The 17,260-nt window shown below is 38.5% G+C and overlaps 1 long non-coding RNA gene across 1 annotated transcript in view; it reads right to left on the bottom strand.

The window, feature by feature from the left end:
* LOC129532350 (uncharacterized) overlaps positions 1-8,018 on the bottom strand; it is a 67,850-nt gene extending 59,832 nt beyond the window's left edge. Inside the window, exon 1 of the long non-coding RNA XR_008678045.2 lies at positions 7,619-8,018. This is a non-coding gene — a long non-coding RNA (uncharacterized lncRNA). The remainder of the gene's footprint in view (positions 1-7,618) is intronic.
* Between the last annotated feature and the right edge of the window lie 9,242 nt (positions 8,019-17,260).

The following is a 17,260-nucleotide window of genomic DNA, read 5'->3' as shown; positions in this document are numbered from 1 at the left end:
AGGCTTCAGATGATCAAACTAATCTGAGCTAAAGGAGGAAGTTCGAACCCATGGAAAAGAAGCTAAAAACCTTGAAAAAAAAGTAGACGAATGGCTAACTAGAATAACCAATGTGGAGAAGTCCTTAAAGGACCTGATGGAGCTGAAAACCAAGGCATGAGAACTACGTGGCGAATGCACAAGCCTCAGTAGCTGATTCGATCAACTGGAAGAAAGGGTATCAGTGATGGAAGATCAAATGAATGAAATGAAGTGAGAAGAGAAGTTTAAAGAAAAAAGAATAAAAAGAAACGAACAAAGCCTCCAAGAAATATGGGACTACGTGAAAAGACCAAATCTACATCTAATTGGTGTACCTGAAAGTGATGAAGAGAATGGAATCAAGTTGGAAAACACTCTAAAGGATATTATCCAGGAGAACTTCCCCAATCTAGCAAGGCAGGCCAACATTCAAATTCAGGAAATACAGAGAACACCACAAAGATACTCCTTGAGAACAGCAACTCCAAGACACATAATTGTCAGATTCACCAAAGTTGAAATGAAGGAAAAAATGTTAAGGGCAGCCAGAGAGAAAGGTCGGGTTACCCACAAAGGGAAGCCCATCAGACTAACAGCTGATCTCTCGGCAGAAAATCTACAAGTCAGAAGAGAGTGGGGACCAATATTCAACATTCTCAAAGAAAAGAATTTTTAACCCAGAATTTCATATCCAGCCAAACTAAGCTTCATAAGTGAAGGAGAAATAAAATCCTTTACAGACAAGCAAATGCTGAGAGATTTTGTCACCACCAGGCCTGCCCTACAAGAGCTCCTGAAGGAAGCACTAAACATGGAAAAGAACAACCAGTACCAGCCACTGCAAAAACATGCCAAATTTTAAAGACCATCGAGGCTAGGAAGAAACTGCATCAACTAACGAGCAAAATAACCAGCTAACATCATAATGACAGGATCAAATTCACACATAACAATATTCACCTTAAATGTAAATGGGCTAAATGCTCCAATTAAAAGACACAGACTGGCAAATTGGATAAAGGGTCAAGACCCATCAGTGTGCTGTATTCAGGAAACCCATCTCATGTGCAAAGACACACATAGGCTCAAAATAAAGGGATGGAGGAAGATCTATCAAGCAAATGGAAAACAAAAAAAGGCAGGGGCTGCAATCTTAGTCTCTGATAAAACAGACTTTAAACCAACAAAATCAAAAGAGACAAAGAAGGCCATTACATAATGGTAAAGGGATCAATTCAACAAGAAGAGCTAACTATCCTAAATATATATGCACCCAATACAGGAGCACCCAGATTCATAAAGCAAGTCCTTAGAGACCTACAAAGAGACTTAGGCTCCCACACAATAATAACGGGAGATTTTAACACTCCACTGTCAACATTAGACAGATCAATGAGACAGAAAGTTAACAAGGATATCCAGGAATTGAACTCAGCTCTGCACCAAGCAGACCTAATAGATATCTACAGAACTCTCCACCCAAAAGCAGCAGAATACACATTCTTTTCAGCACCACACCACACCTATTCCAAAATTGACCACATAGTTGGAAGTAAAGCACTCCTCAGCAAATGTAAAAGAAGAGAAATTATAACAAACTGTCTCTCAGACCACAGTGCAATCAAACTAGAACCCAGGATTAAGAAACTCACTCAAAACTGCTCAACTACATGGAAACTGAACAACCTGCTCCTGAATGACTACTGGGTAATAAGAAAACGAAGGCAGAAATAAAGATGTTCTTTGAAACCAATGAGAGCAAAGACACAACATACCAGAATCTCTGGGACACATTCAAAGCAGTGTGTAGAGGGAAATTTACAGCACTAAATGCCCACAACAGGTAGCGGGAAAGATCTAAAATTGACACCCTAACATCACAATTAAAAGAACTAGAGAAGCAAGAGCAAACACATTCAAAAGCTAGCAGAAGGCAAGAAATAACAAAGATCAGAGCAAAAGTGAAGGAGATAGAGACACAAAAAACCTTCAAAAAATCAATGAATCCAAGAGCTGGTTTTCTTGAAAAGATCAACAAAATTGATAGACTGCTAGCAAGACTAATAAAGAAGAAAAGAGAGAAGAATCAAATAGATGCAATAAAAAATTATAAAGGGGATATCACCACTGATCCCACAGAAATACCAACTACCATCAGAGAATACTATAAACACTTCTATGCAAATAAACTAGAAAATCTAGAAGAAATGGATAAATTCCTCGACACATACACTTCCCAAGACTAAACCAGGAAGAAGTTGAATCTCTGAATAGACCGGCTCTGAAATTGAGGCAATAATTAATAGCTTACCAGCCAAAAAAAGTCCAGGACCAGATGGATTCACAGGCGAATTCTACCAGAGATACAAGGAACAGCTGATACCTTTCCTTCTGAAACTATTCCAATCAACAGAAAAACAGGGAATCCTCTCTAACTCATTTTATGAGGCCAGCATCATCCTGACACCAAAGCCTTGCAGAGACACAACAAAAAAAGAGAATTTTAGACCAATATCCCTGATGAACACCGATGCAAAAATCTCAGTAAAATCCTGCAAACCAAATGCAGCAGCACCATCAAAAAGCTTATCCACCATGATCAAGTGGGCTTCATCCCTGGGATGCAAGGCTGGTTCAACATATGCAAATCATAAATGTAATCCAGCATATAAACAGAACCAATGATAAAAACCAAATGATTATCTCAATAGATGCTGAAAAGGCCTTTGACAAAATTCAACAGCCCTTCATGCTAAAAACTCTCAATAAATTAGGTATTGATTGGACGTATCTCAAAATAATAAAAGCTATCTATGACAAACCCACAGCCAATATCATTCAGAATGGGCAAAAACTGGAAGCATTCCCTTTGAAAACTAGCACAAGACAGGGATGCCCTCTCTCACCACTCCTGTTCAACATAGTGTTGGAAGTTCTGGCCAGGGCAATCAGGCAGGAGAAGGAAATAAAGGGTATTCAATTAGGAAAAGAGGAAGTCAAATTGTCCCTGTTTGCAGATGACATGATTGTATATCTAGAAAACCCCATCGTCACAGCCCAAAATCTCCTTAAGCTGATAAGCAACTTCAGCAAAGTCTAAGCATACAAAATCAATGTGCAAAAATCACAAGCATTCTTATACACCAATAACAGACAAACAGAGAGCCAAATCATGAGTGATCTCCCATTCACAATTGCTTCAAAGAGAATAAAATACCTAGGAATCCAACTTACAAGGGATGTGAAGGACCTCTTCAAGGAGAACTACAAACCACCGCTCAATGAAATAAAAGAGGATACAAACAAATGGAAGAACATTCCATGCTCATGGGTAGGAAGAATCAATATCATGAAAATGGCCATACTGCCCAAGGTAATTTATAGATTCAATGCCATCCCCATCAAGCTACCAATGACTTTCTTCACAGAATTGGAAAAAAATACTTTAAAGTTCATATGGAACCAAGAAAGAGCCAACATTGCCAAGTCAATCCTAAGCCAAAAGAACAAAGCTGGAGGTATCATGCTACCTGACTTCAAACTATACTACAAGGCTAGAGTAACCAAAACAGCATGGTACTGGTACCAAAACAGAGATATAGACCAATGGAACAGAACAGAGCCCTCAGAAGTAATGCCGCATATCTACAACTATCTGATCTTTGACAAACCTGACAAAAACAAGAAATGCGGAAAGGATTCCCTATTTAATAAATGGTGCTGGGAAAACTGGCTAGCCATATGTAGAAAGCTGAAAGTGGATCTCTTCCTTACACCTTATACAAAAATTAATTCAAGATGGATTAAAGACTTAAATGTTAGACCTAAAACCATAAAAATCCTAGAAGAAAACCTAGGCAATACCATTCAGGACATAGGCATGGGCAAGGACTTCATGTCTAAAACACCAAAAGCAATGGCAACAAAAGACAAAATTGACAAATGGGATCTAATTAAGCTAAAGACTTCTACACAGCAAAAGAAACTACCATCAGAGTGAACAGGCAACCTACAGAATGGGAGAAAATTTTTGCAATCTACTCATCTGACAAAGGGCTAATATCCAGAATCTACAATGAACTCAAATTTACAAGAAAAAAACAACCCCACCAACAAGTGGGCAAAGGATATGAACAGACACTTCTCAAGAGAAGACATTTATGCAGCTAAAAGACACATGAAAAATGCTCATCATCACTGGCCATCAGAGAAATGCAAATCAAAACCACAATGAGATACCATCTCACAGCAGTTAGAATGGCGATCATTTGAAAGTCAGGAAAGAACAGGTGCTGGAGAGGATGTGGAGAAATAGGAACACTTTTACACTGTTGGTGGGACTGTAAACTAGTTCAACCATTGTGGAAGTCGGTGTGGCGATTCCTCAGGGATCCAGAACTAGAAATACCATTTGCCCCAGGCATCCCATTACTGGGTATATAACCAAAGGATTGTAAATCATGCTGCTATAAAGACACATGCACGCGTATGTTTATTGTGGCACTATTCACAATAGCAAAGACTTGGAACCAACCCAAATGTCCAACAATGATAGACTGGATTAAGAAAATGTGGCACATATACACCATGGAATACTATGCAGCCATAAAAGATGATGAGATCATGTCCTTTGTAGGGATGTGGATGAAGCTGGAAACCATTATTCTCAACAAACTATTGCAAGGACAAAAAACCAAACACCACATGTTCTTACTCATAGGTGGGAATTGAACAATGAGAACACATGGACACAGGAAGGGGAACATCACACACCAGGGCCTGTTGTGGGGTGGGGGGAGGGTGGAGGGATAGCATTAGGAGATATACCTAATGTTAAATGACGAGTTAATGGGTGTAGCACACCAACATGGCACATGTATACATATGTAACAAACCTGCACGTTGTGCACATGTACCCTAAAACTTAAAGTATAATAATAATAAAAAAGATACTATGTGAAAAATAAAATAAAAAAAAGAGAAGAAAAGTTAGGTGGCAGCTTCTCAATTGGAAAATTAAACAGATTCTGAGATATGGGAATTTCCTCTGTCCTTTCCTAAAGATGAGAAAAATGTAATTGAAGCTGTAGCTTGATCTGGGAAATTATAGCTGCTTCAAATAGTGTGGGAATGGAGTTCATTTTGTTTTCACTTTTTCCAACATAAGAAATTTATAGATCAACTCAACATTACTAGGGATTTATATAACATTCGTTATCTAAAGGATATATTGCAGTATAACTTCCATATATAAGCACCATCTTGCCTTGTATATGTACAGGTTGAATTCATTAAGAAACATTATCAAGGCCGGCCATGGTGGCTTATGCCTGTAATCCCAGCACTTTGGGAGGCCGAGGCGGGCAGATCACGAGGTCAGGAGTTTGAGACCAGCCTGACCAACATGGTGAAACACCATCTCTACTAAAAATACAAAAATTAGCTGGGCGTGGTGGCACGTGCCTGTAATCGCAGCTACTCAGGAGGCTGAAGCAGGAGAATCACTTGAATCCAGGAGGTGGAGGTTGCAGTGAGCTGAGATCGAGCCACTGTACTCCAGCCTGGGTGACAGAGCGAGATTCCATCTCAAAAAAAAAAAAAAAAAAAAAAAAAAAAGAAAGAAAGATATTAGAAGCATTATCAAGTCTGCAGCAAAAGCTAATTTCCAGAGTCATTCAGTGGTTGTTAGTACAGGCCAAGGGAAATCCTTTTCATACAGAAAAATATTTTGATCTCTTCCTTAAGCTCAAAAATTTCAAAAAATTTGAGTCCTAACCCATCAAACTGCCATGCAGTAGGACGAGCTCAGGGTATTCATCTTTCATTTCTAGTTGTCTGAACTGTTCACCAGAGTGAATGTAGTTCAGCAATGACAATGCTGGTTTAAATAACAAATGGTAGATTAAAATGTTTTATGCAAAGTACTGCTGATGAATAATAAAATGAATAAATAAATAAACAACGTATTTTTCACAAGCTTTGTAAATTTTTTCAAACTAGACTTTTTCTGTTCCACATACTGTCTCAGATTCGATTGAAAGATACCTTAGCAGATTGTACTTCAGGTTGTAATGAATTCATATTTTCACAACTTCTTTAAAAATATTCTCATGTATAGTTGTTCCCAGCAGATTATTCATAGGAGATGATTCTTTAGTGACTTCAAACTCAACATTAACTCCTCAAGGAAATAACAGCATTGCTGCCAACTCATCTAAACATACTGGATATTTGCTTTGTTCTTTAGTTGTCTGTTGTTGCTACTGCCAATACTCTCAACTCTTCAAGCAACTGTTCATGTGGAAAAGATAATGGTCTTTACAGTATAAATGTGTAAAATCCATACATAGCTCTCTGGCAGTACAAAACCAGGTGGCAAGCTAGAGAGATCTAGCCTATTGGCAGTAGTTAGCTGACACTTGCACTGGATGATAATGATTCTGAGAGATGTACATTTCTGTCAGAGTAGGCCCTCTGTAACATGACTGTTAATTAAAAGTATATATACAGATACATGCATATATTAAAAATATATGTAAAAACATATACATAAAGTATATATACATATATACATATATTAAAGTGTGTATACACATATATATGTACACATATAAAAGTGTATATATTTATATATGACAGTATATGTTAATTTTGGTGGGATTTTGTTCTGTATTTGAGTTCCAGTAAACTTACATATATCTAAAAATATAAGCCATAAAACTTCTCTTCATGGGACACGATTATGTGCTGGAGCTAGCTCACACCCTAACTAGCATCAATTGTTCAAATTCTAAAATTTTGAGTTAAAATTCAATTGCATACACTTGTTTGTAATACACTTGTTAGATGAATTTTACTGGAAAAGTAATGGAGACACAAAATTCATTTCTTCCTAATTAGTTGCTACATTTTGCTGTTATATGTGTTTTTAGAGTTATGTCTATTGTACCTTTTAGGTGGAAAAATATAAAAGAGTGTGCAATTGTGACTCTCTCCAAATCTGTATTCAACGACTACACATTGTAACTTAAAATCGCCTATGATGGGTAATTTAAACACTGAAGTCAGCAAATGCTACAAATCAGGATTTGGTTTATGGCTTTGTTGATTGTCTAGGCTAAGACATTTACGGAGTGAAATGCCAATAATGAAGAAGAGATGTAAATACGTGTTGGGTCAGTAGCCATTGCCTTGTGAATAGCACATATACACTCACAAATAATTTTTGAAAACTATTATCCAAATGAGGATAAAAGTCACTCAAGTCAGAGTGAAGTTCTGTTGTCCATCTTCGTTTTTTAATTTCCTCTTACTTGTTAATACGTATGTTAGAAAATATCAGGAGGCCTGTTGATCATGCCCTGTCCTACCAGTGGCCTCTGAGCTGCCTGCTTGGCACTGCTAAGCTGCCCCTGGATTGGTTACAATGTGGGGTTTTGTCTGGATTACAGGCGGAGGAAGAATGGGGAAGCCGCAAAGCAAGAGCCTTGCTGGAGTTGGCCACTCCTCTGTGCAACAGCCTAAATAGCGCAGCACCCAGGACGCACTAGGCCCTCCATAAATGTCAGCTTAACAGAAAGTGACTATTAATCCAAACCTGAGGCGAGTGAGAGGCGCAGCTGCAGGATCAGTGGGTCCTAGGGCTTCCTGAAACGCAGTCTTGAGGCCCCTGTAGGAAATTTTCTCCCTCTCCCCGCAGGCATGGCTTTTGTACGAGACGGAATGAATGTCAAGCTCAGGTTCAACTCGCGCTTTGGAACCCAGGAGGTATCCTCAGCGAGGCCTGATGGAGGACAGGAGGGGTTGGCCGAGGGTGGAGAGGGAAGGGATCGCCGGAGCGGAGCGAGGGTCTCATCCCCCCTGCAGGACCCTGGCAGACCCACACGTGCCCTCCTTTCGCACAAGTCGGTTGCTGCCCTCTACTCTTTGGCAGGGCATAAGAATGACTTCCGCCGCGGAGATCCAGCGCTTTCTTCCATTTTGCCTCCTGGCCCCTCCTGGAGACCGCAACCGGTTTCTTGGCAGCTTCGCGCCCCAGAGCAGGAAGGCACCGGGACGCGGTCACATTTCAGCTTTGGTGGCTGCGCCCGCTTCCCCGTACTCCGGGCAGGAGATCTGGGCTGCGGGCGCCAGGCAGAGCTGGCATCTTCCGGGACCTGGATGGTTGTTGCGTAGGGGCTCCCAAGCTAAGCTGGTGTAGGAGCTCTCAAAACTCCCTTTCTGGCATCCCACGGAAAAACACATGAATCAGAAATTCCTCTGCTTGGTCCTCCTGTGGGGGCCGAATGGCGGGGAACTCCCAGGTACTCGCGTGGGGATCATAACCCAGAGACTGCGGGGCGACCCTCGGAGAGAAGCCCCCTGCAGCTGCACTTGGCTTCCTTTTGAGCCCGACTGCCTGTCAGGGACCCCGAAGACTGCGAGGCCAGGGGTACAGACCTGGGGTGTGCTGGCGTCCCCTTTCCATCCCAAAGTGCTATTTTATTTTCCTTTCGCTTCACTCTGGGTCTCAAGCCCTTTCAGTTTCTCAGCAGAGCAGGCCATTTCGTCTGTTCCCAAATAGCTTTTAAAAGTTCATTTGTCTCGCAATCTCCCCACAATGCAGAATCTTGGACTTATCCTTTGGTACTATTAAAATAAGATAACATTCACCATTAAATTGGTCCAAAATATCTTTAATGTTAATATTTAGGTCGAGGAGGGTTGATGGCTCTTGCACAGTCTTGTGTACAAGGGAGGAAAAAGTAGTACAACTTCTCTGGAGAATAATTTGACAAAATATGTAAATAACTTTAAAAATACTTTTGAACTTGATCCATCTTTTTCTAGGATCTTTCAAAAAATTATATGAAGTCTTGATAACCTACAAAGATCTTCATCACATTATTATTTGTAAAAGAAAAAAATGAAAACAACTTTATCCACAACAAGAAACATTAGATAAGTTATGATATGTTCATCTTATAGACTATAAATTGTCATTAAAAAGATTGACTGATGCTGTCAAAGAAAAGTACAAGAAATAAAAAACATGTAAAAATAGAAACAAAAACAACCACAAAAACAAAAAAACAAGAAACAAACAACAACAAAACCTCTGCTTGTCAAAATATTCAAACCATTTAAAAACAAGCTGGTAAATGGTTAAATTATATATGGCAAGAGTATCACAGATTTAAAAATAAAACATAAAAGAAAAAATAAAAAAAACACAGCCTCCAAGAAAAGTAAATTAGGTATTTGTACTTAGATTGTTAATATAGAAAGCCCTTTTATCAATGCTAATAACACTCCCAAATATTGTGTACGTTATTAAAACCATTCTGGACGACAATTTGTCAAAGTAAGTTTATTCACAATACCTAGTTAGTCATTATTGTCTAGCAGGCACTAGGAAGGGTTCTCTATAGGAGCAGGGTAAGGGGAGAAGAGTTTTGCTATCAGCCCCGTAGGGAACTATATGAATGTAGGGTATTGACAAGTGGGTGGTTTAGCTCCCTCCTTCACATGACCTGATTTGATTAGTGGGAGTGAGCAGACATGAGAATATGTCAATTCAAGTTGAGGCTTTAAGAAGTGTGCTGTCTTCTGCTTGCTCTAGTGTGCTTAGGGTACCCCTCGTGAGAAGAAGATGATTCAGTAGCTATTATTCAAAATATTAGCCTGGGCTCTTGAATAAAAAACAGACCAGACCGATGACAGCAAACTTGAAACTCAGACCTAGCAAAGCCCAGAGGAACAAGTGCTGATCAACAGAACTGCAATTAAAAAGTAAATCTTTGTCATCGTAGCCCCTAAGTTTTGAAGGTCATTTGTTATGCATGGGTATTGCACAAAACCTACCTAATACGCATGCACAAGGTAGAACTGTCCTATCCAAATGCCCTACGCACCCTTCATCCCCTGCCCTAAAAACACTGGAAATAGTGAATGAAGAAAAAAGCTACAGTCCCTGACTATGTGGAGATGTGGGATGGATATGTACATCCAACACATAATCGCATACATAGTTATATAATTACAAATTGTCATAAATGGTAGCCAAGAAATTTGGAAAAGCATAGGATGAAAAGAGGAACAGGAGGAATTAATTTCAATTGGGAAATTTAATTGAAATTAATTTCAATTGGAAAATGGGCAGAGTATAAGCAGAAAAGGATTTCAGTTCGAAAGAACAGAGTGAACAAAAGAGAAGAGCAGCGTGGGGCCTTGGAGCTTCTGGTAGGTGGTCAGGGTGCCCAGAGCACAGAGAGCTCCAGATGAGGTCTGGGGGAACAGCAGGGTCCAGCTCACACAGGGCCTTATAGGCCATAATGGGGATTTGGATCCTATGAGAAGCTCAATAAGAGACATAGATATGTATTTCTTTCAAACTAAAATTTATTCATGTAAACATATTAGTCTGAAAACTAGAGCAAATTCAGCCCTTGGCATACACAAATGGACATTGAATTTTGAAAATATCCAAAAGTGAGACTGTTCCTATAAAACCCTTACTACAGTGCACATTACAGGGGGCTTTTTAAACACCATCAATTGAAATACTATCTATACACTAGCTACAAAATAGAAGAAAAGGGAATAATTTACTCATGAAATTCACTTTTAAATAAATGAGATATATAAAATATTCTCAACAATTAACATTTTTGTCACCTTTCCATTTGCTTGTATAATAACAGTGAAACTAAACAAAAGGAAATTCTTCTTTTGGAAGAGAGGCAAAAAAAACTGCTGTGTTTCTGAGCCATAGAAGAGTCTTGCTAAATATCAACCAAAAAATAATATAATTACATGATCTAAAATTAAAGTAAAATAGAAAGAATTTACAATCAGATTCACATATAAATATTTATGCATTATAGATTTACATTTATAATATAAATATAAAATATGTATACATTAATAAAGTACTATGCTAAGAATTATAACCTTTAAAATTTCTATTTGCACTATCATCTAATCCCTTAAACAGTGGTCCTTAATATTGCCAAGATAGAAAAACATTAAAATTGTTTTAGAAGATTAAAGAAAAAAACCATTTGCTGTAGACTCATTGAGTAGACTAGTTGAAGACTAGCCTCTCCATTTCATTTGGGAGAGTTAAATCAAAAGAAGGTCCCCAGCAAACGCCAGTACAAGGAGCATCATGATGTACTCTGTCTTTCCCTTGTGGAGCCCCTGGTGCATCTCCTTCTCCTAGGGTTCTAACACTGGGGCAGGGGAGGGGGGCGGCATCTTGTCTTTAATAGCCACTAGACCCTCATTTTCTACACCATCACACCTTCCTTGGGATCTAGAGAGCATTCCCTGGTGGACTTCTTGGGCCTCTGCCAAATGTCAAATTTAGAACACCAGGGATATCAAGATACTTCTCAAAATGTTCATTCAATTCTAACTCGAAAACTTCCCTTCTAAAGTTGCCATTTTTCCTTCCTGAACTCATCAGTTACTCTTCGTTATCAGTATTCTCAACCTGCTAGCATGAGCTTTTCTCTCATGGGAAACATGCTGACGATGATACTTGCCAGTGATCATTTACACTGTTTCTGAAAGATTTTGGCGTGTCTAGCTCTTAACATGAAAGGCTGTTTTTATCAATTGGTTTGGTAAGATTCTTCTTTATTTTTTTGTGGTAAATTTACTCTAAATTGTGTATTTCATGAAAATCCATTTGTTTTTCTTGATGTAGCTGAAGAAGGACATGAAAGATCTCTGGAACTATTGCTTTTTACTTTCTGACCATGATTTCTTGGTTGCAGCAAATCTGCTCAGTTTAATACTTTTAATATAATATTTAGGTACATTGATTATTTTATCTTCTTCAGTTATTTTAACGTACATTTCATTTATTTCTTCTCTGTTAAAATAAGTATGTTTTCTATGCTTGCTGTAACAAATTACCACAAACCGTGGCTTAAAACAACGTAAATTTATTATCTTGCGTTCTGGACATCAGCAGTCTGAAATCAGTTTCCCTGGGGTAAAATCAGTCTATCAACAGGGCTGCAGTTCTTCGAGCAGCACTATCGGAGAATCCATCCCTTCTCTCTCACAGCTTCTGGAGGTGGCCTACGTTGCTTGATTCATAACCACATCTCTTCAACCTCTGCTTTCATTGCGTCATTTCCTTCCTGGACTTGGATCTTTCTGCCTCCCTTTTACAAGAACCTGTGTGATTAGTTTGGAGCTCACCCAGGTAACCCAGGGTACTCTCCCCATCTCAAGATACTTAAATTAATTATATCTACGAAGTCTCTTTTGACATGTAAGTGAATAGAATACATTTACATTTTTGTTCTGGGACTTAGGACATGGATACCTTTGCCAGGGAGAGTAGGGGATATTATTCAGCTTCCACAGTAAGTTTTACTAGGCCACATCAGTCCATTTCTTCAAAACTTCTAAGAAATCTCCATTTCCTGAAACATTTGTTTTAGGAAATTCCAAGTTCCCACCATCCATGTCGTCTTCTCCAATAACAGCAGTCAGATCACTGAGCTTCAGCAAGGGTTCACCTAGAAATTTGATCTGATTTTTACTTTTAGAACTTGTTCCATACCACTTTTGCATTTTATAGCATTGCATTTCATTTAGTGTTCACTAACTCTTCTTTCCCATCTTTCTGCTTATAAAAAAGTCTTCATACTTTCTTCATGATTAGAATTTTTATCAAAGCATTTTAATGTCTGAAGTTGTGCTTCATTTTGCTGATGTATAATGAAGAGTGTTTTAGCTGAAATGTAGTTGAAGCAGCTACTTGAAATTTTAAATGTTTTGATGCACCATTTGCCATTAAAACACTGAATCTTTCTTGTTACATTTATTATCAGCCCAGCTTGTTCTAAACATTGAGATTTCTCTTCTTTCAGTCTTTTTTCTAGGTAACTTTTAAAAAGCCAACATAAAGAATTGGAGATTTCCAGGTCTTTGTATTTCTGTTAAAGTGTTCTCAGGTCTGGCTTTCATTAAAGTTGCTTCAATTCCTGAAAATTCCTTTTTATGAACCTCAAGCATCTCAAAGATGTGCTCTCTTTCCTTCAGAAGGGCAGAAACTTCAATGGCCAGTCAGGGATGCCACCAGGATGGACCAGGGTGATGTAGAGATTCATGGTCATCAGTGGATCTATGGCTGAGCCCCATCATGTTGCCAGACTGGAGAACTCTATGAACATTCTGTCTGGAACCATACCAGTGTCTGGCAACTAGGGTAGACCTTAGCGGAGGTAAGAGAGAAGGAACAAGCACTGTAGAAGAAAACCTTCCAACCTTCCTCAAGCAATGACAAACATAGATGGGATAATATCACATTACCCTGGGAGATATGGACTGGGCCTCTAGAGGCACGTGATGATGGCTGGGGGCTCTGAACACCCTAGCCCTGCCATTGGTGCCTCAAAGGCTCAGGGAATCTGTCTTGTCTCATGTATAAATCATTTAGAATCACTGGTTGAGATCTCCACCAGCTGTAGAGCACTAGTTGAGAGCATTTACAGGCTGCTAAACCTGGCCAATATTTCATTTTCTCTTAAACTTTTCATTCTGTGATCCTTCTAAGATTGTCAGATTTAGTAAATGAAAATACATGTGCTCAGTTAAATGTGAATCTCAAAAAAAATTAATATAAAGACATCTCATGTAATAGCTGTGATATACTTATAATAAAAAAATTGCCATTTTGTTTGCTATTCAAATTTACCTGGGGATCCTGTATTTATCCAGCCACTCTCCTTCCTGGAGGCATTGTTCTCTCCGTAATGATAACAGAAAACTCACTGCTGTCAGTGCTCCTGCTCATTTGTTTGTTTGACTAGCTTTGAATATGTATCAAGGAGAGGGTTACAAAGGGCCCCCAAAAAGGGTTTCAACCAATGGTGTGCTGGAACCAGATTGCACCCACTGGCTAAAGCTGATGATAACCAGTTTTTTCCAACGCTGTGTTCAGGAATGTCTCATTGACATGGCTTGAAATGCCATGGTTGGCATTTACACCAAAGACATTTTGCACCCAATAAATAAGCGAATACTAGAGACGAAGGTTTCTTCTGCCTTCTGCGTCTCCACCCCCAACCCCCAAAAAGCAGGTTAAACATTGACTTACTTATGACTGATTATGACTGATTCTCTTGAACTATAAACTCTGTCAGTCTTAGAATGTGGAAAGCAATCTTGGAAGCCAGTTTTCTCCCCTTTAGAGTAAGGGTGAATGAGAAATACCATTGCCACCAGAGGTCACTCTTAACCTCTTGAATCCAAAAGCACTCAAGCTACACGGAATCACCTCTTGACACAGAATCAGGAAGGACATTTTCTATACCATAAAGTAAGTGACTTGAAATTCATTCTACATTTTAACCTGTCTAACTCTATGGAGTTTCCATAGAACATAAACATAGAATATAAAATAGTTAAAGCACTAGTAACATAGGTATTATTTATTATCACTTTTCTATTAATTGCCAAGCACAGAAACTTATTTTATTTAGTGAAGATCTCCTTATTTCAGTGCTATCAGAAGAAATATAGAATGTGAAGAGATGGAGGAAATGGTACTTTATTAAGTTTTATCTTTACATACACATTCTTGGACATAGAGTAAGTTCAAAGAACTAAGAAAATTTTAGTAGAAGTAAAACACCTTGAAGACCACATGATCAGTGAGAGGTAATTATTCATATAATTTGGCTTAAAACACAGCTCTGCTTAAAACATAGCTATGTTCAACTACATTTTGTTAAAGATGTAATAAAACTACAAATATTTGGTGGACACTGTCTATACAGTATATGAAATGAATAGAATATTACCATTCTTTAAGGTAAGGGTCTAATGGAATAATTTATATGTATATATAAAATATTAGATATATATGTTTCCAAATAGTAAATTATATAGTAGAATTTTCAACAAGTTGCTATGAGAACTTAGAAAAACACAGTCTTTTAAAATGCCTCTTTTCTCTTAAATTTATTGGCTGATTTATGGCCTAGATGTTACCTTGGTGGTGAACAAGAGGCTTACATTCTGTTAAAGAAATAAATAAATTATAGAATTATTTCAAATGGTCCTAAGCATTATGAAAAACATAATAGAAGATGATGAAGTATGGGAAAACTGGGGTGCAATTGGCATGATCAGGTAAGATTCTCCTGGGGGAAACTGAACTGAGTCCTGAATAAGGAGTTGGCCTTATGAGATTTAAAGAGAGAATATTCCAGGCAGAAGAGTGGAAATTTAAAAGGCCCATGTGATGAGGCTTCTGAAACTCTACAGACATATAAATTAACAGAGTCAGTACAACAGTTAAAATACAGGATTTGTTGGTAGGCTTGCCTGAAGGAACATCTTTTCACATGTAATGGATGGACCTATTGAATGATCCATCCTCTTTGCAATCTGGACTGCACAGATTATTTTGTTCCTAGGTACAGCCAATCTCCTGGAGGAGCTGAGAGGGGAGTTCAAATGCCCCTGAAAGGAAAGGTAGAGACACCGTTGTAAGAGAACAGCTTGCTCCAAAGCACACCAACCATGAGATCTCAGCATGGAAGACTTATTTCTTTTTAAACAACATGTGGAGGGCTCGGTGTGGTGGCTTACACTCGTAATCCCAGCACTTTGGGAGGCTGAGGCTGGAGGTCTGCTTGGAGCCAGGAGTTCAAGACCAGCCTGGGCAATATGATAAGAACCTGTGTCTACACAAATTTTAAAAAATTAACCTGGCATGGTGGTGCGCACTTGTTGTCCCAGCTACTCACAAGGCTGAGGCAGGAGAATCACTTGAACTCAGAAGTCGGAGGCTACAGTGAGCTATAATTACACTACTGCACACCAGCCTGGGTAACAGAGTAAGACCCTGTCTCAAAGAAAGAAAAAAAGGAAATCATACAGAGCCTCAAAACCATCAAAATTTGCCTACCAACTCTGGGAACAAGTCTAACTTTGCACCAAAACATAATGACATTTTAGTTAGAAAAGGATTTTGCCGAATATTTGAAGTGATGAAAGATTTTTAAATTTTTCAATCCTTGAGAGTGTAATTATATAAGTCTATAAAACTGATTAGACATTTTAAGACACTGTAGAGAAGGAACTTAAAAAGCAATCATAAGTAAGTGGCTTTTAAGTTTTTTTTTTTTTTTTTTTTTTGTGATGGAGTCTTGCTCTGTCGCCCAGGCTGGAGTGCAATGATGCGATCTTGGCTCACTGCAACCTCCGCCTCCCGGGTTCAAGCGATTCTCCTGCCTCAGCCTCCTGAGTGGCTGGGATTACAGGCATGTGCCAACATGCCTGGCTAATTTTTGTATTTTTAGTAAAGATGAGGTTTCACCATGTTGGCCAGGATGACCTCGAACTCCTGACCTCGTGATCTGCCTGCCTCGGCCTCCCAAAGTGCTGGGATTACAGGCATGAACAACTGAGCCCGGCCTAGATTATTTTTAAGAGATATATAAAAGTGAATTGTTTACTTGATTACAGCTGACGAGGCATTTTTTTAAAAAAGAGGAAACAATATAATTTTTTTTGTTGTTTAGACTAGATTTCATGAATACGCTTCTGGAAACAAACATTTTCTTTGTACTTCCATGTGATGTGTGGTGCAAGTCATTCTTTCCATCTTTCCTGGTCCAAGAGGGCTAGAATGTGAGTAAAAGAGACTTCACACACGAAAAGCACATACCTAGAAGCCAGACAGCAGGATCCGTTGTAGGATCTGGCTATCTCTTCCTCTGTCATGTGTGGGCTTAACTTGATTGAATAACCCATTTGTTTCATTCATTCATTTATTCATTCAGTTTTGGCATCAGACTAACATGAGCTCATATTCATCATATGATGCAGTACAAGCTATTTAACTCCAAAATTCAGCAATATCAACAATAAAATGAAGATACTCCATAAATTATTTAATGGTTATTGAGGTTAAATAAGATTGTGCAATTGCTAACACACGCCATGGGCCAGTGGCCTTAGTAAATAATAGACTGCTATTACTGTTGTTTTTATTGTTTGTTTACTAATTCAGAAAACTATTTATTAGCTACATTCTTTATTATGAGGACTGTGTTAGATTCTGGGGATGGGGACAATACAGGATTGAGTTTATTTGTCTAATATATGCATATATGTGCCTAATATTTGTCTAACGTATTATATATACGTACATATATATGATTACTAATCAGATGCTATGTAGAAATGTATACAAAACAATAGCTATAATATTGATATCTATCTT

Source organism: Gorilla gorilla, chromosome 2, assembly GCF_029281585.2.
Source record: "Gorilla gorilla gorilla isolate KB3781 chromosome 2, NHGRI_mGorGor1-v2.1_pri, whole genome shotgun sequence".
NCBI lineage: Eukaryota > Metazoa > Chordata > Mammalia > Primates > Hominidae > Gorilla > Gorilla gorilla.
Note: the sequence above shows the minus strand (reverse complement) of the source record. Positions and strands in the feature narration are given on the sequence as shown.